This window comes from Culex quinquefasciatus, chromosome 2 (genome assembly GCF_015732765.1).
Source record: "Culex quinquefasciatus strain JHB chromosome 2, VPISU_Cqui_1.0_pri_paternal, whole genome shotgun sequence".
NCBI classification, from domain to species: domain Eukaryota; kingdom Metazoa; phylum Arthropoda; class Insecta; order Diptera; family Culicidae; genus Culex; species Culex quinquefasciatus.
In genome coordinates this window covers 128,934,937-128,954,840 of record NC_051862.1, presented here as the reverse complement: position 1 = coordinate 128,954,840, position 19,904 = coordinate 128,934,937, and the positions used below count along the sequence as shown (strand labels likewise).

The following is a 19,904-nucleotide window of genomic DNA, read 5'->3' as shown; positions in this document are numbered from 1 at the left end:
AGAAATTGATTAGAGGGAATTAAAACCAATTCTATCAGAACAGGACAGGTAGCACCATGAAAGCCATCCATTGCCGGCCGCTCCCATCTCCACCATTCACCGGGAGAGGAATAAGGATTAGGAGCACGGGAAGTGTTGATGCTGAACTTACTTAGAAAAAGGTAGCGAAACCGCAGGCTCTTTTTCCCAACCTTATTGTGGAACTCGATCAAACTGATCGTTTGATCAAATTTAATCGAATTTAAACAACAAGGATGCGTAAGTGTCGCGTGGAGTTGGTAGTTGTGATGGGTGAAGTTCTGGGATTCGCCCTAAGCAAGCGATACGACCATTGGCATAAATGAAGTTAACTGTTATATTTTTAATCTCAAGGCAAGCAATCGGATGCTGCTGTTGAGCCAATTCCCGTTTAGATTAAATGAAGTTTTATTATTTTAACAGGATTGAAAATTTATTCTCAAAGCAAGCAGTTGGATGCTACTGCTGAGAAAGTGTCATTATTATTTCCATGTATTTACACATGTATTTACACATAAAATACAACACAATTCAAAACAAAAGTCAAATCTCGATACTGACCTCATTATTAAAAAAAAACGTACTTCACATGTGGTATTGGGGTCGTCCAACAACCAAAACTGGGGAGCGCTCGTCCGAGAGAATATTGTCCTCGAGTCGACAGAATTGTGGTACCATTCACGGTCACAGAGAGGCGAGAGAATAATTCCATCGAGATTTATTTACCAAAAAAGTTCATCCCTCAAAACAAAAAACTAAAAGAGTCGACTGCGGGAATCGAACCAAACACCTTCGATAAACTGATCTAACGACTTAACTGCCTCGGCCACCACAGCTTGGTAACCAAGGAGTGGTCAGAAGTCGATGTATGACACTTGTAGGAGATTAAGTGTTTTAATTAACGAGTGAACATATTTGTTATGATGGTATGAATTTGTGGCATTATTCTATCGATGTTGGCACTGAGCCATCAATAAATATTGAAGGAACGATTCTCTCGACTCTAAATTTTGGGTTTAAATTCCACGCATTAAGAAACTGCCAAAAAACCAGGTTTTGGCCAAATTCTATTCTCTTGGTCTCACGTGAAAGCTCAAAATGTCTCTATCCGGAACAGATGTGTGAAACCAGGTTACAGCTACTCCCAAAATTCCGAGTCAAAAGAATCGTTCTCTCAAAATTTACTGAAGGCTTAGCGCCAAAATCGAGAGATAATAATGCTACCAACTCACACCACCATAACAAAGGTGTTCATTCGTTAATTGAAACAATAAATCACCAACAAGTGCCATACGTCGACATCTGACCACTTCTTATTCACCAAGCTGTTGTTTGGTGGCCGAGGCAGTTAAGTCATTGGGTTAGTATGTCAAAGGTTTCTGGTTCGATTCTCGTAGTCGACACTTTTGGTATTTTGTTTTAACGGATGAACTTTTGTTGCAAATGAACCTCGAGAGAAGAGAGTCCACTGTATTGACGGCTACTTGCTCTGCTCTTTTTCGACATTCGATAAAAGACAAATTTTCAATAATTTTAAGCTCGAATATTCGGTATTAAAGAACTTTCTATGCAAAATAAGATATAATATTAATTTTAAATATTGCTGAATCTTAAGCCGTTACATCGTAGCAAAAAGTGGTTAAAGAAAAATTTTTAGGAAATTTGTTACGAGAAAGGTTTATTGAAAGATAAAAACACGCCTTCCCTATGAGATTTTTGATTTTTAAGTCAAACAGTCAAAATTGAAGGGTAGGCCACGATTTGATTTCGCTCAATTTGTTTGTGAAAATGACTTAAGATGTTGCAAAGCATAATGGAGAGACATAACTTTAAAAACATATTTATTAGGACTTTATTGTTTTTTAAAGTGGCTATACAACTCCCGTGATCGGTTTTAAGAATTTTGACGTTTCGAGCACTTTTCAAAAAATAAGGTGCTCTTTTGAGAAATTCTCTGAGAATTCGGTCGTTCGATTTTTTTGTAATTTTTTAATCCGGCTGAAACTTTTTTGGTGCCTTTGGTATGTCCAAAGAAGTCATTTTGCATCATTAGTTTGTCAATATAATTTTCCATACAAATTTGGCAGCTGGCCATACAAAAATGATATATGAAAATTCAAAAATCTGTATCTTTTGAAGGATTGTTTTGATCGATTTGGTGTCTTCGGCAAAGTTGTAGGTATGGATATGGACTACACTGCAAAAAATGATACACGGTAAATTTTTTTGGTGATTTTTAATTTCACTTTTTGTCACTAAAATTTGATTTGCAAAAAACACTTTTTTTCATTTTCTGATATGTTTTAGGGGACATAAATGTCAAATTTCCAGAATGGGCAAAAAATCTTAGACTGAGTTCTTAATTTTTGAATCAATACTGTTTTTTTTTTCAAAAAATCGAAATACTGGTTGCAAAATTCTTCAACTTCATTTTTCGATGTTAAATCGAATTTGCAATAAAAAAGTACTCTAGTGAAATTTTGGTAAACTGCATCGTTTTCAAGTTATAGCCATTTTAGATTTTTTTAACAGATCCCCTAAACCAAATTTCCAGTGTTTGCTTTTTGGGTGTTTTTGAAACCGCCTTGAGTCAGGGGTATTAAAAAACACCCAAAAAGCAAAAAAAATAAAATTCGGTTTGTTGGACATTTTGAAAATAAACTCCAGAAATAGTCTCAGTTATGCTTTTTTTTTTAATAAGCGCCCATGTTTGCCCACCCTGGAAAAAATATTTTTGAAATGCTGAGAAAATTCTCTATATTTTTCTTTATTGACATTGTTGATACGACCCTTAGTTGCTGAGATATTGCCATGTTTTTTAAGTCTCACCCAAACAACCCGACATTTTCCAAAGTCGATATCTCAGCAACTTATTGTCCGATTTTCAATGTTAAAACATAAAACATTCCTGAAATTTCCGATCTTTTCGAAAAAAATATTTTGAAATTTTTTAAATCAAGACTTACATTTGGAAGGTCCAAACATTGAATATTACGCCCATTTAAAATGCTCGATTTAAAAAAATTCAAAATATTTTTTTCGAAGAGATCGGTTCGTTTTAACATTGAAAATCGGACCATTAGTTGCTAAGATATCGTCATTAGAATTAGAGTTGTTTGGTGAGATTTAGATAACTTCAATTTTTGTGTTTCTTTTTCTTAAAGCGGTTCCATCCCAGCAACCCGAGGTCCAATCTTCAATGTCTCTTAGACAATTTTATAGCAAATTTTCCGAATTAAAAAAAAAATTAGAAGTGGTCACTCATGGTCACTATTTTTTTAAATCGAAAAACTGCAAATATTTCGCTGAAATCAAACTTTCGGTGGCTATATCTTGAAAACGGAGCCGTTTATCAAAAAATCTGTAAAGTATTTTTCGATTGCAAATTCAATTTTGCATTAAAAAATAATGTCAAACTTGTTTTTGCATGAAACTTCGATTTTTTTTTCCAAAAATCACATTTTTTTCAAAAATTCATGACATGGCGGCAGATTTTTTGACCATGTTTCTCTATGGCTCAAAAGTTGCGGATTCTTGTCCCCTAAAACATATCAAAAAATCTCTAAAATAAAAAAAAATACATTTTTTGGGAAATTCAGTTTAAGTGAAAAAAAGTTGATTACAAAATCTACAATTTTTTTCCGTGTATTTATTTTTCTCTCAATAGTCCTCAACAATACCTATTTCTTTGCCGAAGACACCAATACGATCAGAAAATTCACTCAAAAGTTACAGCTATTTGAATATTTACATACCATTTTCGCCATTTTAGCCAAAATTGTATGGAGACTTGTATGGGTGAACCAATGACACAAACTAGCTTATTTGGTCATAGGGAAGGCCCCCACAAAGTCTGAGCCAAATAAAAAAATACACATAAAATCCATTTCCGATTTTGGTAGAGAATTGGTCAGGTACTTTGGTTCTTATAGATGTGCACCTTTAACTACATTTTTTCAGTGTTTGGATGCGTTATGTGGTCTTAAATTTTCGAGTGAATTTATAGCGTTTCCTTAGTAAGCAAGGTAAAAACAAGATACGAAATTCTGACCCAAATTTCACCACTTTTTCACTGAAATAAATATAGCAGAACAGTTCTTTCCCCTTTGGCATACATTTTATAGTCCTGTGGCTTGGGGCTCGTTATGTTCGATTATGGTCCCGGAAGTAACAAAGAGGAAACGTTCAAGTTCGGGGGAAAGCTGGGGTGGGAAAATTATGTCATAAATCATTGGAATGAAAATCAAAGAATCTCTGATTTATTCTTCGTTCTTGTAAAATGGTTGAACTTGTTCAAAAAGAAGTATTTATTAAAAAAATCACTAAAATTTGTTTTTATTTTATATTTGACCGAGCGGATTAATGCCGTTAGTGTAATTGCAATTTTGCCTTCTGAGAGTCACATAATCAGATAATGTTGATAAGTGAAGCAAAGCATAACATCACACTTTCATCGTCTGAAATGCCTCAAGGAAAACAGTAACGCAAACATTATCCTTTCAACATACACCCAGAGTATCAAATAAAACCGCCTTACATAAGCACCCTGCCGTCGCAAATTTCCTCAAGCTTGAGTTTAATCGGAAAACAGATTGCACCACTGCTGCTGTCTTGGGCTCTCCAACAGCGTGAATGATAATTACGACAATCAGTTATGTCACGGTTTGCCGGGGCCCAACGATCGTAACTCTGCCGGCAAGACCAAGAAGCAGCAGCAGCCCCCCCCCCTCGGTGGTGTCCATGGCCAGTGGCAATCTGAGATGGACTTCCACAACCTAACCCCACCCCGGAAGCGGAAATGGAGAACACGGCCGCGAAAGCCTTTGTGTATGTATGTCACATAATTTATACCGAACTCGACGTAATTATTATGCTCACCGAGAGAAAGATACGCCAGGCCACGTAGACAGGCTCATCGAGGCTCGATGATGGGTTATTATGGTTGGGACAACGCCGCCGAGGAGGAAGTTGAAAATTGTGATATATTTAAACGAGGAAAAAAAACGTAAAATTGAGCAATTTCGGCCCTCTTTGATTTCAATGAAACTTTGTAGATATGTTATCCTGGGTCATCCGAAGCCATTTTTGGAGCCAAATGCACTCAAAAACGACACTTGAGAAGGGCGATACACTGAAAGAAAAATACACGCCACTTTTATGAGATTTTTCGATACTTGAAAAACTTTCTAACAAATCTTTAAAAAACATTCCAACTTTCTTCAAGGCGCTCGATATGTTCATCAGTCTGCTGACAGGAGCTGATACGCTTCCGGATACTGCAGGTTTAAATTACCTTGACGACATGGCAACAAACGCCACGTCGTCATCATCATCTTCTTCTTGTTTTTATGCCACCAAAGCAGCTTAATTATGTTGTTTAATTAAAGATTGAATGGGCTCGAAACCATGGCTCGAGCCGTTGCCAGGCTTTCGCTCCGGATTGATGTATCATTATCATCGGAGAAGGTGGAAAACCACAAGCAGTAGATGATGGTTGTCCCGTTTTCTGTAATCCGACAAAATGATGGATTTTGCTCGATGGTGTTAAGAAAGCCGGGTCCTCTCGGGTGTGTCGTTGTTCAAATCTTTATTGCTTAATGAACGATTCGAGACCGTTGGGCATATTGCCGTAAAAAAAGGAAAACAAGATGGTGATGACGGTTTGTGGTTTTGCCAGCTTATAATACTATCTAGCTACAGAAGGCGACTGACCACAGACGGGAGCCCGATGGACCCAGAGGGCAGTTTATTCAAATGATTTCCATATGATGACCTCCGGAACTCTTGATTGCGATATCATATCCGAAACGTCTGGGACGTGGACGGTGATGGTGGTGGTGGGGTTGGTGCTCCATTCAGATGAATCTAAACCGCAAATTAACTCTGAATGTGAGAAGCCTCATAACCAACAGTGGAAAACCCACTCAACTATAGTTTATTGCTCTGCTACTGGGACTAATTTGCAAGATCACAATCGGGTCTCTTGATGAAGCAGCAGCGCCTCCATTCATTGCTTATTACCGATTTAGTGACAATGGTTTGGAAATGCCCGAAGGGATTGTCAAGTGGACTTCCGAGCCATTTGTGGCCGATAAAAGCGTGTAGAACACTGAGATAATGTCAATTACGCTAAATTGCCAAACACAAAGAAACTCGAAAACCTTAAAATTTTATAAAACTGAGTAAAGCGTCCATCCCGGGAATTTTTGGAACAAAATTCCCGGTATATTAGCAAAACCGGGAATCTCAGGATCCTGGGAATTTTTATATTTAATCCCGGAAATTCCCGAAATTGAATAAAAACGAATTTAGTAATCGATAAGAATTTTAATCAATAAGAATTTTAAATCATTCACATTTTTCACAAGCATTCATTTTAAAATTTTTAGAGTAAAGATCCGCGAAATGCCTGGTGAGCAGTTCTCTACGAAATCGATCTTTTTTGAATTTCAATTTTTGTACTTTTTAATCAGGCTGAAACTTTTTTGGTGCCTTTGGTATGCCCAAAGAAGCCATTTTGCATCATTAGTATGTCCATATAAATTTCCATTCCATTCTGTCCATACAAAAATTCTATATAAAAATTCAAAAATCTGCATCTTGCTCTTGCTGGAATTTTTTGATCGATTTGGTGTCTTGGCCAAAGTTGTAGACTTCACTGGAAAAAATGATACACGGTAAAAAAATTGGTGATTTTCAATCTAACATTTTGTCACGAAAACTTAATTTGCAAAAAAACACTATTTTTAATTTTTTAATTTTTTGATATGTTTTAGAGGATATCAAATGCCAACTTTTCAGAAATTTCCAGGTTGTGCAAAAAATCTTTAACCGAGTTATGAATTTTCGAATCAATACTGATTTTTTCAAAAAATCGAAATATTGATTGCAAAAATTTTTCAACTTCATTTTTCGATGTAAAATCAAATTTGCAATCAAAACGTACTGTAGTGAAATTTTCATAAAGTGCACCGTTTTCAAGATATAGCCATTTTCAGGTAAACTTTTTGAAAAGAGTCGCAGTTTTCCTTTTTTTAAATTAGGGCACATGTTTGCCCACTTCTGAAAAATATTTTTGAAAGGCTGAGAATTATTAAAATTGATGTTTTTTAAGTCTCACCCAAACAACCCTCCATTTTCTAACGTCGATATCTCAGCAACTAATGGACCGATTTTCAATGTTAAAATATGAAACATTCGTGAAATATTCCGATCTTTCCGAAAACAATATTTTTAAAATTTTCAACTCAAGACTAACATTTCAAAAGGGTCAAACATGAAATATTACGCCTTTTTGAAATGTTAGTCTTGATTTAAAAAAAATAAAAATATTTTTTTCGAAAAAATCTGAAAATTTCACGAATGTTTCATTGAAAATCGGACCATTAGTTGCTGAGATATCGACGTTAGAAAATGGTGGGTTGTTTGGGTGAGACATAAAAAACATCAATTTTACTGCTTTTTGAACCTTTGCATGGCAATATTTCATTAAGGGTCTTATCAACAAAGTTCAAACAATCAAAATATAGAGAATTTTTCCAGCCTTTCAAAAATATATTTTTCAAAGGTGGGCAAACATGTACACTAATTTTAAAAAATGGAAAACTGCGACTGTTTTCAAAAAGTTTACCTAAAAATGGCTATAACATGAAAACTGTGAACTTTATCAAAATTTTATCGGAGTACTTTTTGATTGCAAATTTGATTCTATATTGAAAAATGAAGTTGAAAAATTTTTGCGACCAATACTTCGATTTTTTGAAAAAATCAGTATCAGTATTCGAAAATTCATAACTCGCTCAAAGATTTTTTGCACAACCTGGAAATTTCTGGAAAGTTGGCATTTTATGTCTTCTAAAACATATAAAAAAACAAAAAAAAAATCAAAATAGTGTTTTTTTTTGCAATCGAGTTTTACTGACAAAAAGTTAAATTAAAAATCACCACATTTTTTTTACCGTGCATCATTTTTTTTTTTTTCAGTGTAGTCCTTATCCATACCTACAGCTTTGCTGAAGACACCAAATCGATCAAAAAAATCCTTCAAAAGATACAGATTTTTGAATTTTTATACATCATTTTTGTATGGACAGCTGCCACATTTGTATGGAAATTTATATGGGAGCAATTCCATGTCAAATAGGGAATCGGTTGTACCCGACCCTCTCCGATTCCAATGAAACTTTGTAGACATGTTATCCCACGCTTATATAATCCATTTTTGTCAATATGGAGCCAGTTACACTCGATAATAGCATTTGAGAAGGTCGTAAGTGTTTTAAATATTTTTGTATTTCGGAATTTAAATATTGCTGTATCTTGAAGCCGTTGCATCGTATCAAAAAGTGGTCAAAGGCAAACTTGTAGGAAATTTTACGGGCTTTCTGAAAAAAATACACTGAAAGAAAAAACACGCCACTTTTATGAGATTTTTTTATTTTTAAGTTTAAAAGTCAAATTTGAGGGTGAGCCCACGATTTTTTTTGGTTCAAAATTTTTGTGAAAATAGCCTAAGTTGTTACAAAAAGACTCACGAAAAATGCAAGATGGAGCAACGCACCTTAAAAAAATACAAAAATCATTTACTGAAACTGTTTTTTTTTCAAAAGTGCTCTAAAAATCAAAATTTTCAAAATCCGAACACGAGAGTCGATTTTCCAGACAATTTTACATAAAAGTCTTCATATTAACCAGTGTCCTAAGTCCAATCCTTGTGAAGTTACAGTGGTTTTAAAAATAAAAATGTTGAAAAATAGTAGTTTATGCAACAAGTTGCAAAAAGAGGATTTTTTCAGCACGAGTCGTACATTTATCCAACGAGGTTCACCGAGTTGGATAAATACGAAGAGTGCTGAAAAAATCAAGTTTTGCAGCGAGTTCCATACAACATTTTTTGCAATTCCAAAAACACACACTGAGTGAAATTTCATGTCAAATTTTCATGTATTTTGTCAATAAATCGTTTAAATAAAAAAAAATGTTGAAAAGTGTTACTTTTCGAAACAAGTGCTGAAAAGTTCAACTTTTCTGCACCCATTTGAGTGCTGAAAAGTAGAACTTTTCAGCATTTATTTTGAAAAGTGTTGCTATTCGATTCTGTTATTTTTGGTACAGAAAAGTAGGCTATTTCGTCGTTCAAGAATGACAGGAAAAGTAAGTAGTTTCACGACGGAATTGCAAAAATAGGGTTTTTGATGGTTTTTCGCAATTTCTATAAGACAGACTTGATTTTTCGGTCTCGAAAATATTTTTACCGGAAAGCTCGTCCAATTTCCCATATTTTGCCTTCTACCACATTTCAATTGGATGTATGGGCTTACAGATAGGAGTAAGTTTTTGCAGCAATTCCATTTGAAAAGAGCCTAAACCTCTGATCGAACTCAACAATTGTCTAGGGGCTCCTTTGCCTAAATAATTAGAGCCGTATTTTGTTGTTTGGTCATTAGGGTGGCCTACATCGTGCTGTGGGTGGTTCAAAAAATGGCAATTTTTGACATTTTTCGCAAAAAAAAAACACTTTTTTCGTTGCGTCTTTCAATTGCGAAAGGTTGTTTAAGAATCAAACATGTATAGGTCATCGCTGAAATTTGAAAGTTATCGCAGTTTTAGTGAAAAATGCTGTTTTTTGTCATTTTACTTTTTCTGCGCGTGGCGCGTTGAAAAGAATCAATTTTTATTTTCGGCCATCGCCAAATTTTTGATAATTTATGTGAAATTTTCCGAGGAATCCGCTAAAAATATTTTCAGAAATAGGCTATTTGGTCCAGATATGTTCCAAACGCCATTTATGTTTTCATACGACTTTTTCAAATGTTAAGCTAGATTTCTGAAACTTCTTACTATTTTTCTGAAATACCCAAATTAATCACCATTCATTTGCGTTCATTTGCGAGACAGCTAAAATCAGATGAAATGAAGCGGAGATATGAAAAGTACCGGCTCCGTGGCTTAATGGTTACGGCTTCTGCCTCACAAGCAGAAAATTCAGGGATCAAATCCCGGCCGGTACCTTTGAAATTTGGAACCAGGAATTTGAGCTTTGAATATGAACAAAAACGAAAGTGAATCAGGTGGGATTCGAACTCACACCTCTGGATTGGTGGTCTGGGACGCTAAGCAGTCAGCCATCAGAAGGTTTACACTCTAGCAGTGAATTGATCCGTAGCGTTGAAACATGTTATCTTCTCATATTAAATACGCGCTGATCCCTGATATGCCTGACGGGATTGGAAGTCTAAATATAGATCGAGTTTCCTTCAGATGCTTGCTTCTATGTTTAGGCGGGGCCGAACAATGCCCAGCGACCTCGGAATTGGACCGCAAGGAGCTCTGTCATTCTGAAACGGGTCGTTGGAAGCAGCGCGAGGGCTATCACCACCTAATACCCGGGACTGCGATATGTTGTATCAGCATTCGGCATATACAAAGTCTGATACAAACTATACTTTCCCATAATTTCGCTACCGGTTAGCGGGTATTGGATTGGACCACACACACACACACACAAATGAAGCGGAGATATGAAAAAAACCACCCTAGCACGATGTCGGTCACCCTAATGACCAAACAAAAAAAAAATACGGGTCTTATTATTTTGGCCTAGGAACCCCTTATTTTTTGTTTAGGCTCTTTTCAAATGGATTGCTGATGGTAGTTTATGCAACAAGTTGCTAAATGATGATTTTTTTCAGAATGAGTCGTCGGGTAATAACGACGAATTGAACTTTTCAGCACTCAAATAATCTTTCAGCAATGAGGTTTTATGACGATAAGCAATGTCGTCACAATAAAAATACAAAAAAAAGTTAATATTTTTTAAACAAAATTACAAAAATTATACTACAAAACAAAGAATCAGTCAAATGTTTTTTCTTGTAATAAAGTTTGAAAATGGATTGTGATCTTTGCTAACGTACTAACTTGTCGCAAAAATTGAGTTAAGAACGCCATTTTGTGCAGCTCACAATGCCCCAACTTTTGACCTTCACGGATCCTCAATAGTCGATTTCAATTTTGAGATATTCAATATAAACTGAAAAAAACGCCATGATTTTTTTGTCTCATTTCATATGAAAGAAGTTTCAATCATTTCGTGCTATCTCGTGCTATCGACAAAGGTCAGAGGGATTTCAGGTCAGAACGCGTTTGACACAAGTACGAGCTCAACTACCCACTCGGAAAATAATCTGGTAAATTTAAGTGTCTGGCGCTGGCGGACGTTTGTCGTGCAGTTCAGACACACTTGGCACACTTATCCTAGACAAGTTTTGCGTAACGCCAGATAAATCTGGCGAAAATCGGGCGAATGTTCTGCTAGCTGTCTGGCACACAAATCAACCGGTTTAATCAATTGAACCGTGCACGATGACAGAAAGCTGGGGCAAATTTGGGGAAGAATCTGCCGGATGGCTGGCGCAAGCACCCAGCCGAACGCCAGAATTGAGCCCGCCATTCCCGACCGGGTAAACATTTTAAACTATAACTCGGAACCCCAACAACCAAATTCATCCAAACTTCAGGACAATGCACCGAATGGTCAACCAAACAATACGTGTTTTTCATTGTTTAGATTGTTTGCTCTCGTTTTTGTTTATTCAAGGTTAAACATTAAAACGCGTTTTTCTCAGAACGTCAAACAGTGACGTGCTTGTCGTTGTCGTTGTTAGTACGACAACGTCGTTATAAGCTTGTTAGTTGGAATTTTATAAAACTCTGAATCTGAAACAAATAAAATGATATCAAAATTCTAAATGTTTGCTTAAGTGACTATTACTACTTTTTTGAAAATAACAAATTTATTATTTTTACCACTCGAAAATCAATCGAAAATGAAATGCCCAAACCAGCTAAACACCGAAAAATAATAATAAATGCCCGTCACCATAATTGCCAGTCGGGCCCCCCAAAAACCGATAAATCTAAATTATCCTGCACCATAATTCATACATCGCTTCACAAAAGCAATGGGGATCGATTAACCTCCAAGCGCCATTTAATGGATCACGCACGTCGAACATGTCCAACGCACTGCTCCCCAAAGTGGGACACGTGGGGTAAAGTGATTCATTTTCGGTAACTTTTACCATATTAATTGAATGTTTTTTTTCATGCACAAAATTTGTTTGACATTTTAAAATAACTATAAATTAGACTCGGAGATATTCTATATTTCTTCTCTGCAATAAAAAAAAGGCTGAAGGAATATTTATTTGACCTTCAAATGCCCCTTTTGCCAACCCCAAACTCGCATTCCGGCACGTCACTGATCATTGCCAGAGTCAGTTGCTGGAGCGATAGAGCTTTAAATCCCATATTTTTCACTCAATTTAACATGGCACACGTACACCCCAACACAAGCACACTCTCAACGCAATTTCCGTCGAAAGAAGGAGCTCGAAGGAAGTTGTAGCGAATGTCCCGCTCGTTTTGTTCCTGTACATTGGCCTCCTTTTTTTCGCACCCTCTTTCCTGTGTTAGTTCTGGTGATGAAAGGGGGGCAGGGCAGGAAGTGGAAATTATTTCAAAAGAATGAATTGAGGGGGAAGGAAGAAGGCTTTTCTTTCAATTCTATATATCCACTCAGACACTTCGAAGCCTACGATCCTGTTTGCGTTGAGCTGCAAATGTGGTGCATAGTGAGGAAATTTTAAATTTTATGATCACGATTTTTGTCATTGATTTTTAAACATTTTATCAGCTTTACAGAGGGTTGGCCCTCCATCTTTAATATTTTTTTCATAAGATACTCAATGAAGTAGTGAGGTTTCTGGAGCTCGCAAAAGACCTTCAACACTTACATTTTTTTAAGAAAAGGAGTCTCTGCTAAATTTTCTGGTCCCCCTTTAACCCTCATTAACCCATCTCAATCTCGAGCTCGATGAGTATTGTTTTAAAAGTTATCCTAAACTCAGGGAAAAAACGGATTAACAGGCATGTATAGTTTTTTTTTTGCGACAAGACTCCGCCTCCCGGGTCTCCTAAGTGTGAAGGTATGGAACAGGGAGAGGGCACCGAATACCTAAATTAGCACTTAGAATGTTTACGTCTGCCTCGGGATTCGAACCGACGACCTCTGGATTGTGAGTCCAGTGCGCGGTCCGATTGATCCGCACAGGCAGACCTAACTTCATTTAGCCTGTTTACTGAGGAAGGGTGATAATCCTGCTCTTAAAGGGAACTTTTTAAAATAAGTTCGTTGACCCACTACTCGTAAACCTATTGGATGAAAATTTCAAATTTAACAAAATGTTGCTAATTTGATAAATTCAGTAACAAATTAAAAATAAATATAAAAAATTTCGACGGTTTTGTTCGAACGCGAATCAGTTCAATACGGAGCGTCGGATCGAGGTGCTCTTTGTTGGGTTGGGTTTAAATAGTTTAAGGAAGGTTTATATGCTGAAAAATTGCCACTTTGGCCACTCTGGGACCGATTCCGGAGCGTCTGCAGATTGTATGGGAAAAGTTGCGTAAAATCAAGTTTTGATCACAGAAGGCTGAATAAGCAAACAAGCTAGACGTCAACAAACAAAATAAGACAAGACGAAGTTTGTCGGGTAAGGCCTGTAAAAAAAAAAAAAAAATTACACAAATTAATCACCTGATCTCCCAAGCTCGAGAAAAAGGAGGAAGTTAGTTGGAAATTTTGAATTTTTGTGGAGCTTGGGAGTTAAGGGTTTTTAAAACGCAAGATATGTACCGCATTCTGAGAAGTCGATTTTTTTAAAATTATTTCATTCAATTTCTACAAACTGTTTAAATAAAGTCTTGTACCCAGAGTTTTTTTAGCCGTTTAAAAAAATAGTAAATGTGTAAATTTTGGAAGAATATTATTTTTCAAAGAGTTAAATTATAAATTATAAATTTACGATTGACTTTTCTTTTCCCAATGAAGAGAGGGGCATTTTATTTGCTTGGTAAGGTTGGTACAATGTTATGTCAACAAACGTAAAGTTTTCAGGAATATTTTTTGTATTTTTTCGACTGAAATATAATAGGACATGTCTATCCAAATAGCTTTGCGAATGCTTATAATATATATCTTATCTCATAGTCTACGCTTTCTACACTGAAAAACAAAAACAATTCCCGTAATCGTGAATTGTGTTCATGAATTTAAGGACCACGTAGGAATTTATTCATTACTCATGAGTTTGGTGCATTTGCACTATAAACGTGAATATATTCTGTCGTGGTTCTCGAATTCATAAATGCAATTCACGATTTCAAGAATTCATTTTTTTCCGTGTATGAGCAAATTTACCACAAGCATCCATTCAAAATATTTTGTAAAACGTAGTAATTCAAGATTATTAAAGGTTAAAGAAATGTTCTGATCACTTTATGCTCCCTTAAAAATAAATTATGTTTTATTTAAAATTGTACTTGGTTGCTCTGGTCGAATAAGCCACTTTGATGTTAAAAAGAAGCAATTTGTAAACATAGGTTTTCTAAAAAAATGTGTGTCGATTTCAATGCACCAGATAACATATGAACCATGTTGAAACTATTGTTATCTTTCTTATAAAATGACAAAATTTCAATATGAAAATTTCAATGTTAAAATTAATCATGTTTCATAGAACTCATTATTTTGATCACTTGGGTTATCTGAGGGCAGATTGGACCAAGGGGTTTCCAGCATCAAGGATTACTGACCAGTCTAAATGGAATTACCAGGATTACTGGCAATATGTCACGAATTACTATGATCTTCCAGAATTACTTGGGAATTCCAGAAACCACGCAGATTTTTTTTTTCAAATTTATAAAAATAACTTGGAATTACTGCCTAGCTTCCAGCATATTGCTGTCAAACGCACAAAACCACGTGCTTGGAAATAGTGCGCCCAACCCGGGAATTCTTGGCACAAAATTCCCGGGATTTTAATATGTTGTACGGGGAATTCCGGACTCAAACAAAAATCTTTATTTGGCCTGGAAGTTACATTAGTATTACAATTTATAAGTTTAAACTTTGTCATTTTAGTTTTTGTTAATTAAAAACTGCTATTCTTGTTTAGATTGATATTAATAGTATTGAGCTAATTCTATAAATTTAAAGCTTGAAAAACATAGCAAATTTAAAGAAAACATAGATTTTATGACATTTTCAAAAACTTCCTGGGAATATATAAATATTTGTCCTGTATTCCCGCATACTCAAAACCTGTGAAAATTTAACGTACTGCTTGGAAATCATCGAACAATTGGGTAAACATCAACATCAGTTCGACAACTGATTTTGGCGTTTGAGTGCATTTAAAATTCAAAGCACAACGAAGAACAAAAAAATCTTTAAAACTATCTAAAAGTGATATCCTTGTTAAAATTGATATTAATAGTATTGAGCTAATAGTTTCCGGGAAACTCAGAACCCGGGAAAGTTGGACACCCTACTTGGAAATCATCGAATAATGGGGTAAATATCAACATCAGTTTGACAACTGATTTTGACATTTGAATTAGAGAACATCCGAATTTGCGGACATTCCGAATCAGCTCTGTACTTCTTACAACCATAAAAGGCATCAAGGAAAAGCCAAATGCATTCTGCCGATTTACCTTTAAAGAATTACTAGTACACAGAAAAAAAATTATGGTTATATTCATCAGGAAATGGTGACAGATTTTGTTGCAAAAAAATGATAAATTTCAAAAAAGAGGTAATATTCAACCTAACACAATTTCAACATTCCAAAATTCAACTTTTTTTCCGGGTTGAATTGATGGGAATTACACGAATTACTGAGTAACTATGGAATTATATGAACTACTACGGAATTACTAGGTAATTCCAGAATTACAGGAATTACTGCCGAATTGCTAAGTTATTCTGGAATTACTGAATTACTTACTAATAATCCGAATGATCCCGTACTAGCTGCACAGAAAAAAATATTCCTGTAAATTTACATTATTTATCATGTACCAAAAGGTATCATGATAAATGATGTATATTTACATTAGGTTCATTGGAAATTTACATTAGATTCATTGGAAATTTACATTAGTTTTGAAAATTTACATTAGTTTTGGAATTTACATTATTTCAAATCAACTAATTCTGATTGGCCAATAGGAATGAGAAGCTCGACTTGGATTGCAGTAGGAAAAGGGTGTGGCCTATGTTCTATTTTAAAATGATTGAAGCGGGCAACAAAAGAAAATTCTGATTTTAAAAAGTTGCTTCACTGGTAGGGGACGCTTTCTCGTCAACGGCCAAGTGGAATAACGCTGGACTGGAATCGAACGGACGACGGGTAGGCTGTTCGGTGTTACTGCTGCTACCCGCTGCCGACTGAGCCATCTTCGCATTTTATGAACGAGCGGCTAAAAGCATCAACTTGCTCAAGTCGAGGCTCAGGCAGTGGGCCAGCAAAATATGAGAGCGATAGAAAGAGAACCAAATATAACTATTTTTAGTTCGGGTAGTTTTGAAGTCAACGTTTGGCAGAAATACATTTGATATATGATTTACATTAAATAGGAATTTACAGGAAGCCGAACACGGGCAAAAATTCATCAGATTTGAGTTTCCATGCTCAACGTTTCCATTAGATTCATGATTTACATTAGATTTAGATTTACATTGAAGTAATTTCCATGACTTTTTACTCTTTACGTCACATTTCAACATTACATTGAGTGAGTTTACATAAGAAACAGTAATTACGTGCTGTGTAAATTTACATATTTTTTCTGTGTACAACTATGGTTTCTTACATGAAAATTAATAGGCATTAGATAGAATCATAAAAGGTTTATCGAAATTATCTTTTTAACAGTTATTTTCTATTATTTTATTATTTTCCGAAGTATGTCTTCACAAAAAAGAATCGTGGAACTACCAGGATTACTGGGATTATTCAGAATTACCAGGATTACTCAGGAATTACTCAGTAAATCCGGAATCAAAAAAATACTTGCTCAAATTCCAAGTAATTCCGGATTAGTGACCAGTCTGACATGATGCTGGAAACCCCTTGGATTGGACAATGATCGAGTCAGGAAGAAGGTTTGATTAGAATTTTGATATGCTGCAATTATAGTTTCAAAGCTGTAGCTTTATTAATGAGCTCTTGTAGAACTTCTGAGACATTTTGCCATTCAATATAATTGCTGTACCAAATACCCCGAATCGGTGGTCACATACCGGAATATCTCCGGTAAATCTGACTGAATCTTCTGACAGTTAAAATATAGCCTAAACTGGACCGTTTGTAATTGAAAGTGTCCATTTTGGTAATTTCTATCAACAGTTAAAAGACTCAGCCCGAAAATGGGTGTTGAAAAGTTGATCTTTTCAGTACTAGTATCGAAAAGCAAAATTTTGCAATATTTTTTTTGTAAACTGCTACATACACTACTATTTTGAAATTCATCCAAAAGTACCGTCAATGGGGGTAACATTGGGTCTGGGGGGTGAGATTGGGTCAAAGTGATTTTTTGCGGATTTTTCCATTTCTCAGGTTCTTCTCAATGAAACTAAATTCTGTTAAAAGGGGTAGGGGACATCTTAAGGTGACTTCGCAGCTGTCTAAAGTAGAGGTGTGATTTTGGCCAAAAATGACTTCTCGAAAAATCATGTTTTTAATACATTTGTTGGATTTAATCAAAAACTACCGAAATGTTTGAAAATATCTACTTCAAACATTGTAACATGTCAATACGATTCCCTCGAACAAGAAACACTGTTGGATGACTTGTTTTTACCATATCGTTGTATTAGAGCATCATTTTAGTTTCATTTGACCCAATGTCACCCCCTCTGAGGGGTGAGATTGGATCAATTTTCAAACTGTTGGCATTTAAGGAGTGTTCATCAAAATCCACCATATTCTGGGAAAATGTTACTAAACTATCTAAGTGCAAGTCTACGTCGAATGATTTTCGATGTTATTTAAATTGTTTTTGTTACTAAGAAATTACGAGAGGTGTATCGTTTTTTGAACCATAGTCACCCCCACTGACGGTACTCAAATGTTTGCAAATTTTCACTTCCAGTATTGTAGTATGTCAATACGATCCCCTCGAACAAGGTTTTATGGTGGATGATATGTTTTGACTCATTCTCTGTCTTTGAGCATCATTAAGTCAATTTCTAACAATTAACATTCAAGTTACAAAAGTCAATTCCAGAAATCATTGATTGTGTGCATGAATTTGAGAACCACTAAGGAGTGTATTGACGTGGTTTTGCTGTCATTTTTCACTTTCTGATCGTCTTAAAATTTTCTTTGAAATTTGTGAAATCAGTTAAAATTTGAAGAAGCAAAAAAGGCAGGAACAACAATCGCGAAGTGGTTATTAATTCAATCGTTGCTGGAACATCGAGGAAGAAGGTGTGGGTGGTGATCATCGTCCGATTACTTCAAAGTCGTGTATCGGTACCAGGTCCGCTCCCGGGAATTCTACTGATGATTCTTCCTGCTGATGATTCAATAGGAACGTGTCAAGAAGATTGGAATCAAGCTGTTGAAGATTTTGTGTTTTTGGTGAAAGCTTTCCATCATTTTGTTCAAATAACTCTTTCATCTACTCTAACATCCATACAATCCAATTACAACTACGCTAATCTTACTAAGGAGCGGCCGTGACTGACTGGTTACGATGTTCGCTTTGTAAGCGAATAGTCCTGGGTTTGATGCCCATCTGCTCCCAACGAGAAAGTTTAATACTTAGAAATACTTGAAATACTGAATGAGAACGAAAAATCAAAGTCGCTCGAGGTGGGGTTCGATCCCCCGTCCTTTGAATTGGTAACCGAAAATGCTAACCACTTGGTGAGCTATGACTGGAATTAGGAATACTGTTACTATCAATTATATACGCGCTGGGTCTTGTCCATTTGACAAGGGTTCGGAAGTTCTAAATAACGTTTGAATCCGATTGATGCAAACGTTCTTCAGGGCGGGGCTTGTCGATAAAGCTGAAGTACCTCGCGCTCGGCTAGCCAGCGTAGAAATGGGTAACCGAAGCTCGGCAGAGCTAACACCTTCCAAATGCCTATGCGAGTTATTTGCATGCATAGAGTGTAGATCTAAAAACACACACACACACACACACACACACACACACACACACACACACACACACACACACACACACACAGGAGTGTATTGACGTTTATACACCCTAACCTAAAATCATGATTTTCTGAGTTCATTATCCCACTTTTCATAGGAATTTTTCAGTTCAACCCATATAACAATTTTTATGGTTGTAGTACCTGAACTCAAAAAATCGTATGAAAAGTTGGATATTGAACTCAGAAAATCGTGAATTTTGGTAAAGGTGTAGTGAAAATGCACCATTCTTAGGAATAAGTTGGACAACAATGCAGGATACCGGGACTTTTTTCAGTGTAGGTTTCATCACATATATTAATGGTCATTTTCATGAAAAATGTTGGTCAATGATTTAAGTTCTTCGTTATTATTTACATTTTTGTAATTTTTGACCCACAGTCACCTCCAACTACAGTACCATTATTTCATTATTTTCAGAGGGCAAATGTGCTTAATTTCCTTAAAGCGAGCGCTCCTCGTCATCAATAAATAATTAAATTTAAATTGCACCCTCATAAAATATTTTTCGAAATCATTAAACCCGTATCAATGATTTTATGACTTCAATGGTTCAGGATACATCCTTGCTCCAGTGTGCGACTCAGTACCCCAATCCGTACAAATCTGCATTGAATCCACATTAAAGGCAAAATCCGAATAAATGAACCTTTCAAAAAATGGATTTCCATTTTAAATTTCCCCACATTTACACGCTATTCCACACTCACACCCACACTGACTTAGCGAAAACAAGAGTCGCATGTGCTACTGGCGCTGCGACTTGAATCTCGCTGAAATAGCTTGCGGCTTATCCTC

The 19,904-nt window shown here is 35.8% G+C and overlaps 1 protein-coding gene across 4 annotated transcripts in view; it reads left to right on the top strand.

Annotated features, from left to right (window-relative positions):
- Positions 1 to 19,904, top strand: part of LOC6042229 — a 472,032-nt gene that overhangs the window by 13,866 nt on the left and 438,262 nt on the right. The window lies entirely within an intron of this gene.